The sequence below is a fragment of the Xiphophorus hellerii genome, chromosome 22 (assembly GCF_003331165.1).
Source record: "Xiphophorus hellerii strain 12219 chromosome 22, Xiphophorus_hellerii-4.1, whole genome shotgun sequence".
NCBI lineage: Eukaryota > Metazoa > Chordata > Actinopteri > Cyprinodontiformes > Poeciliidae > Xiphophorus > Xiphophorus hellerii.
Genome location: NC_045693.1, coordinates 1,117,493 through 1,125,488, shown reverse-complemented (window position 1 = coordinate 1,125,488; position 7,996 = coordinate 1,117,493). Strand labels below are relative to the sequence as shown.

Genomic DNA, 7,996 nt, shown 5'->3' with positions numbered 1-7,996 from the left:
ATTCTTTTCTTTTGTGTAAAATTATTTTGTGTGATTAATTTGGGTTCTATTAGTTTGGTTTGCAGTGTTTTGTGTGTCTTAGATTGCTCTCTGTGCTAAATTAGGTCTTAATTAGAATAATAAAATATATTTTAATATTGTGAAGGGAAGTATAAATAAAATATATTTTTGTATGCTATTTGTTTCATCATTTTGTGCCAGACTTACTTGAGTATTTTTAATTGGGAAACCCTAGACTACTTAAATAGATTTGAGAGGTCTACTAGTTGGCTTTAGGGCCACGCCCTCGGGCATGATCCGGGGTGCTTTCCCCCCGTGTTACACACCTGAGCTGCATTCCTCACTCACCTGGAGGCTCTTTGGATGGGAGGAGCATGAAAACATCTCTGAACTCCAACAAAGGAAAGGTTCCTGAAGGGAACTCAGACTTTTAGGTCCTACCAGAACACGATGAAGATGAAGCTGGTTGAACCAGAACCCAGCCCAGCTGGTCCGCCTGTCGGTGATCGGTTCTGATGATCCATTTACTTTGGATTTAACTGAAGTCAAGTTCTGCTCCAGCACTGAGCAGAAACGACAAACAGCCCAAAATGTTGAAACATTTCACTTCTGACATGTCTAATCCTGACCAAAGACTCAGGTATTTAGTTACCTTGGCAACTGAACCTCCCAGATGTGCTGAGTTCACTGTCTGTGGGACATTTGGCATTCCACAGCCCATTGAGATGTTTGATGGAGTCCCAGTGTGTAGCACTGCAGAGTCCCAGCAGAAGAATGTTGAGAGGATAACGGGAGCAGGAAAAACTCCTGCTCTTCCTGAAGCTCCGCCTCCAGGAAGTCATCCCAACATGGCTCCTCTTTTAACTCTTTAACATTTTTACCAGCGGTGCTCTGAGCAGCAGCTGTTGGGCTCAACAGGGACTCGGTCCACCCAGGTGTGTTGCTCAGTGAAATGGTTAAAAGGATTTTTCAAACATGAACGAGTCAAAGCAACACTCCAGGAAAAAACATGATGAAAGATCAAAAAGGTTTATTTTACGTAAAACTGGCTTTTAAAACTAAAATAAGACCAGGTACACACACCAACCCCTCCCCCCTCCCACACACACACACACACACACACACACACACACGCCGCCCTTCCAGCAGGAGGAGGAAGTGGTCAGTTTGTCCTGTAGCAGCATGATTACAGCCAGCGCTCAGGGTGACCCCAGCTTCAGAGGAAAGAATCCAGGTCAACTGGAGCTGGTTCCATTGGAGAGCAGACCTGCCTCCCAGTTTACACCCAGAACCTCCAGAACCAGCAACCTGCAGGCTGAACTGGACCCGTCTGGTTCTGATCTGTCTCAACCCTTCTAAGGTGACTTTCCTTTGACATGAGGGGGCGGAGCCACATGACTGAAGAGTTTCAATTAAAAAAAACTATTTACTTGGATGACGTCAGAAGCGGAGGCCCTCTGATTGGTTGAGCAGCAGCCAATCAGAGGCCCTCAGCCTGTCTGCTTTTATTGGCCAGGGAAATATTTGCTTTGTGTAAATTCTGTTTGTTCTGATCAACTTTCCCCAGTTAAATCAATATTTCTCATCATTTCTGATCAAATGAATAAATCTGTTTAATTTCAGTTTTTTAAAACATTTTATTCCAGACTCAACTCAAAAACAAGATAGATGCATTTCCATGTTTTTAAAAGTATAAACTAATTCTGTTTTGGTTTCAATGAAAATTTTGCTTAAATATAAAATTTAAAACTAAAACTGAACGACTAAAATATGCAGAAAATAAAATCATATGAGAGAAGAAGTGAATAATTCATCAGTTTCATTTTAATTTATTGAGTCAAATAATTAAACAAGCAACAAAAATATGATCAAATAAACAGAATCTGAGCAAAAAGGGAAATTACAAAATTATTTCACAATAAATATAAATTAATGAGACTTTTATCCCGTCTGTCACATCAGCAGCATCGGTCAAAGGTCAGACGTGTTAAAGTGGTTAAATGCAACCAACCCCCACCAAACACAAACACACACACACACACACACACACACCCACACACACACACACACACACACACACACACTCCACCCGCTCTTCATGTTTAATCCTCCATCTGCTCCATCACAACATGAAGCTAAAATAAATTCTTTAAACTGTTCAGTGAAATTAATCTTTAATTAAATAATTAGAATCAAAAGTGACAAATAAGCGGAACAGAAAAGATGAAATCGGTTTCAACATTTATGACAACAGCGTGAAAAAAACGTTTCTTTGAATTGTACAAAATGCTGCAATAACATTATTATTATTATTATTATTATTATTATTATTATTATTATTATTATTTTGTTATTATATAACTGCGCCAACACAGAACTTAGAATTTTAAAATATTTAAAAACTAAGACCTGACTACAAAAGTTCTTATTAAAATTAAATAACATTTTTAAGATTAATTTTCCTCGCTGTCCGCGACATTAAAGGAGATTAAATAAAGAAAATATGAATCCAGAAGCAGCACAAAAAACGAACCGTGAACATTTAATATTTGATTAAAAGTAACAAAAAAACCCATAAATTATATAAAAAGGCCGCAGAAATTAAATTAATTCATTTTTTACTTCTTCATATTTAGATTTTTTTATAGCTTGTTTACCTGAGCCTTCCTCCTCCTCATCCTCCTCTTCCTCAGCAGCGCTGAAGAGGATAAAGAAATGAAAGCGGCTCTCAGCGGACCTATTTGTCACAGCAAATTGGAGGGGCCCCACAGCCCACTCAGAAACACGCACCCGCCGCTCCCACAGTCACACCGTGCGTGAGAGGCTCCGCAACGACCCGCAGCGCGGATCCTCCCCATCATCAGCCTCCTCTGGCCCGGCCGCAGCTCCGCCAGCTGCTCCTCCACTCAACCTGAGGGCGTCCACGTGAGCGTGCGCGGCTCCCACACACACCCACCCCCCCTTCCTGCGTGTGGCCGTCACGTGACTGTGGAAAAAGCGTCCCATTAATGAAGCCGCTCCGCTGCCGGCGCTGACAGCCGCGCAGGGAGCCGAGCGGAGCAGAGCGGAACATGGAGGAGGACAGGGCCGCCTAGCGCAGCGCAGCAGCGGCCACAGACAGAACGGAGCCCCGCTGCCTGCCGGAGGAGAACCGGAGGACCATCCGCTGCTGCTCATCCAACTTTCCCTGAACTTTAACTCAGAGTTTCCCTCCCAGCCCAGACGGAACCATGCGAGTCGCTGTGCGTAAAGACACAGTGAGGAGCTGAAAGTTTGGAGAGACTCGGACTGGAGTGATTCGGGCTGTTCGGAACCATGCCCGCGGCCCGGCAGGAACACGTACAGCGACCAGAAGCCGCCCTACTCCTACATCTCCCTGACGGCCATGGCCATCCAGAGCTGCCCGGACAAGATGCTGCCGCTCAGCGACATCTACAAGTTCATCATGGAGGCGCTTCCCCTACTACCGGGAGAACACGCAGCGCTGGCAGAACTCCCTGCGCCACAACCTCTCCTTCAACGACTGCTTCATCAAGATCCCGCGCCGGCCGGACCAGCCCGGAAAGGGCAGCTTCTGGGCGCTGCACCCCAACTGTGGGGACATGTTCGAGAACGGAAGCTTCCTGCGACGCCGGAAACGCTTCAAGGTAGGCGGCGTGCCGGTGCCGGACCCGTTGTGCCCCAGCAAGCCACAGGACGCCGCGCACTACCTGCAGCAGCAGGCCAAGCTGCGGCTGAGCGCGCTGCACGCCGCCGCGCATCTCCCGCAGGTCCCCGCGGGGTACGGCCTGAGCTCCACGCAGCCGTCCAGCCTTCAAGCACCCGTTCGCCATCGAGAACATCATCGCCAGAGAGTACAAGGTTCCCGGCGGACTGGCCGCCTTCCCGGCCGCCGGCTACCCGCTGCACAACCAGCTGAGCCCGGGCTGGCCGCACATGTACGGCCCGGGCGTCATGGACCCGGCGGCGCCCCTCTCCGTGGCGCCCGCGGACTACTCGGCCTACGGCATGCCGCTGAAGACGCTCTGCCACGGCGGACAGGACTCTGCCCGCCATCCCGGTGCCCATCAAACCGCACCCGGCCTGCCCGCACACATCCCGGCCTTCCTGGCCCACTCCCCGCGCTCCCTGAGCCCGACGTCTCCGCAGACCGCCGCCGGCCAGAGCAGCCCGGCCGGGCCCGCAGAGCCGCTGCAGTCCGCGGTGGCGGTGCACTGAGCGCCGCGCTGCGCCACGCAGGACCGCAAGACGCGGGGCAAGCTGCGGGTTCGTGTCTGTTAATGAGACCTCTGACCTTCCACGGAGCCCGGTTCGGATCTGGAGGTTCGGTGGGTCCAGCAGAGACATGAAGCTGAAGGAAACTCATGAGTGAAACCGAACTTTATCAGAACTTCAGAGGAAAGTTCTGGGGGGAAAAAAAAATTTCTTCAGTTTGTTTCTAAAACTGGAAAACTGAGAGAGAACAGTTCTACCGAACGGAACCACGACGGAGAAGCACTTTGAAGGAAGAACCAGAGGCCTCGCTGTGTGTGTGTGTGTGTGTGTGTGTGTGTGTGTGCGTGTGTGTGCGTGTGTGTGTGTGTGTGTGTGCGCATGCTGCTGTAAAAATGTTCCTGAGCATCAAAAAGCATGAATCGTCTGCAGCTCCTCTGTTTGCTTCATTCTCTTGCTGTTGGTAGAAAAATTTAAAGAACATATTTAAAAAATGTTTAATTTATTTCTGGCTCTTTTTAAAAAACATAATCCCACATTTTACTCTTTTTTTCTAATTGTTGCAAATGTTGAAAAACTACAACAATCATTTCATTTTAATTCCAGAAACAAAATCAATTTACTGACGTTCAAATTCAGTTCATATTCATATTAACAGTTTGAAACTGAAACCGACAAACAGAAGCTAAAAGTGATTTTATAATGAAAATGATTAATAATAGTGTGTGTGTGTGTGTGTGTGTGTTTCAGGAGCAGCGGCTCACCTGTCCGCAGGTGAAGCTCCAGCAGCTTCTCGCTTCCCGTCGCTTTGATTTCAAACTGTTTTCATTCAGATTCAGTTTCCGCTGAAATTCTCTGTAATTCAGATGAAAACAGATTTTTCTTTTTGCTTCTGGAGTTGCGGGTTCAAAGTTTTTCTTTCTTTTTTTTTTTTACCGATGAAGAAAGTCAGAAGATTTAATATTTCTGTGAATCAGAAACTTTATTTTATTTTACTAGATGTTCATCTCCTTTGTTTTATTAATTTATTCTTTTTTTCGTGTGATACTTTGTGTGAAAAAAATATTAAATGTCCTTTTTTAAACTTTGTTTCGTTTGATTTGATCCTACAATGTGTTTTTTTTTTTCAAATTTGTTTTCATGACAGGAAAAAAAATGTTTTCATAAATAAAACAAAAACGTCTTTTTGCGATAAATGTGTTTATTTTCAGTCAAACACACAGGCGCGCGCATCTGCAGTTTTCTAACTAAATTCACCTGCAGCCCGAATTTAAAGAAATGTATATTAAAATAAGAAATGGCTTTAGCGTTACGCTTTCTGTGTGTTTATATGCAGAGGTGGAGATGATCCATAAACTCATGTAAGAGTCGCAATAAGAGAAAATATTTTTACTCAAATAAAAGTAAAAAGTCGTCCAAGAAGTTTCTCAAACTAGAGGAAATAAAGTAAAACTAGTTCTGATCTGAACGTATCATTTAATATTTTAAAACGACGTCATCACAGAGAGAAAATATATGACGTCATGTGCAAATATTATTTTAAAGACTAAATGAGAAAAATAATAGAAATAAATAAAACCATAATATCACAAACGTAAGCAGAATATTTACTAATATTAATACTGACAAGGTGATAAATGCAAGAAAGTGTCACAACGAAACAGAGCAACAAAGCTGGTACAGAAACAAGAGGTCTCACTCTAACATGATCTGACCCGACCGGCACCAGAACCTCAAAATCAACCAGCTACTGACCAGACTTCTGATCCGGTTCTGTTTGGGCCGAACCAGGACTTTCCATCTCAGGTTTCAGGTCCGTTCATTTCAAACAGAACCGGCACCCGAAGGTTTTTGAAAAACATACAGCGTAACTATAGTAACAGGTTAGTTAGAGAGGTTAGTTAACAGAGTTAGCTGGTTAGTTAATGTGTCAGTAACTGGTTAAAGATGTTTCTCCAGAGCTGCAGAATCAGCTTCTTTCTTCTTCCTCTCACGTTGGAAGAAATTTGCTGCGTTTTCATTACAAATGTGAGCAAATTTTAGTCGATATTCTATTAAATACGACATGAAACTGAAATCACAGGCGAATTAGCCTGATCACGCTATAAGTCATTAAAAGTCAAGGCAGTGTTGGAAGTTATATCAGATATATTCATAATTCAACCGCTTGTGCTCATCATCTACCAATCAGAGGAGGCGTTGCAGCGACAAGCCCCGCCCACTTGGGGGCGGCTACTATGGTAGTCGGCCATTTTATCGAGTAGCAATGGATTCAACAGGTTGGAATGACTTACAACTTCCTGTTGTCAAAAATAAATAAATAATAAAACTACAAACTACTAAGAAAACTACTTCCTGTTGTCTTCTTCGTGGGTTCCGCCAGTAGATGTCCCGCCGTTGATCGCGTGACTATGCTGCGAAAACAGTGTTTGATGGCAGTTTTATTCAACGTGTCTATTTGAATAAAAACCATTTAATTCAGCAAAAAACCTTTTATGAACAAATATGAGTTTTTTTCTCAAACTTACCGGGTTTCCAGTAAATTAATTTATTTCCTTAATTCCGATTTGTGCAATTCTATAGTTAATTGAAAGACAGTTACTGTTTGAGTCTGAGGTTCGGTCCGAACAGGACGGTTCGGAAGAACCCAGAATCAGTCCGATCCGGCCCGGACTCAGGTCCAGCGGATCCGGCCCGTAGCCCAACACAGTCAGCTCCATTAAAGCTGAGGTTCTTTGACAGCGTTGCTAGGAGACGGAGACTGACCGCAGAAGAAGAGGAAGAGGAGCTGAGGAAGAAGAGGAGCTGCTTCCAGATCAGAAACAGAAAAGATCCAAACTGACAGAACCCGGATGATGATGAGGAGGAGATGATGAAGATGTGCTGCTGAGCTGTAATGAATCACTACTCCGCCGGTCGTTAATTAGAGGCCGCCAGGCGAGTCACCGAACCTTCAATTAGCAAACCGTCAGAAAGGAGAGACAATGAAGAAGATGATGATGACGATGATGATTACGTCACTTCCCATTACCCCCCTCCCTGGCACTCACTTCACTTTCCACCCACGGGTGGAGGCGGTTTCATCAGAGCAGGAAGATTGGGTCCAAACGAAACCAGAACCAGAACCAAATATGGAGAAGCAGCATTCAACTTCTGCTCCACAAATCTAGAACAATCTTCCAGAAAACTGAAAAACAGCCGAAACACTGAGTTCCTTTAAATCCAGTGGTGGGAACACCCTGCTAAAGCTACGGCGCTAATCCGCTGAGGCGCAGCGCTAATTTTCATTTAGTGCTTCAGGCTTTATGCTAACTTTTAAAACATTAGAGCACAGATCGATTCTGAAGCCGTTTACTTGGTTGTAACTTTCAGCTGAATACATTTTGTTTGTGTTGAAGTTTCAGCTAAGAATATTCAAGTAGTTAAACGTTTATATTCATGCTTTTATTTTGAATGCAACAGTTCCGTTTCCTGTCTTCATGTTCTCTCTTCTTTATTGAGCAAGTGACAAATACAACAAATGAATGAATGAAGTGTTAAACAATACATGTTAAATACAGACATATGATTTATTTTGAAAGATTCACATTCTTTTCCTGACACATGGTTAAATTCAACGCTTTAGCATTAGTGTCCACTAAATACCATTTTGTAGCAATTTAGCATTAGCTTTCGTTAAATACCCTATTGGTGTAGCAATTTAGCATTAGCAGAGCTAGCCTAGGTACTTTTTAGGTTGGCGGTGTTAAAACTTAGAGTTCCTTTGACTAATAATAACTGAAAT

The 7,996-nt window shown here is 44.0% G+C and overlaps 1 pseudogene; it reads left to right on the top strand.

Annotated features, from left to right (window-relative positions):
* Window positions 1-1,182: 1,182 nt before the first annotated feature.
* Window positions 1,183-4,410, top strand: LOC116713374 (forkhead box protein B1-like; annotated as a pseudogene).
* The last annotated feature ends 3,586 nt before the right edge of the window (window positions 4,411-7,996 follow it).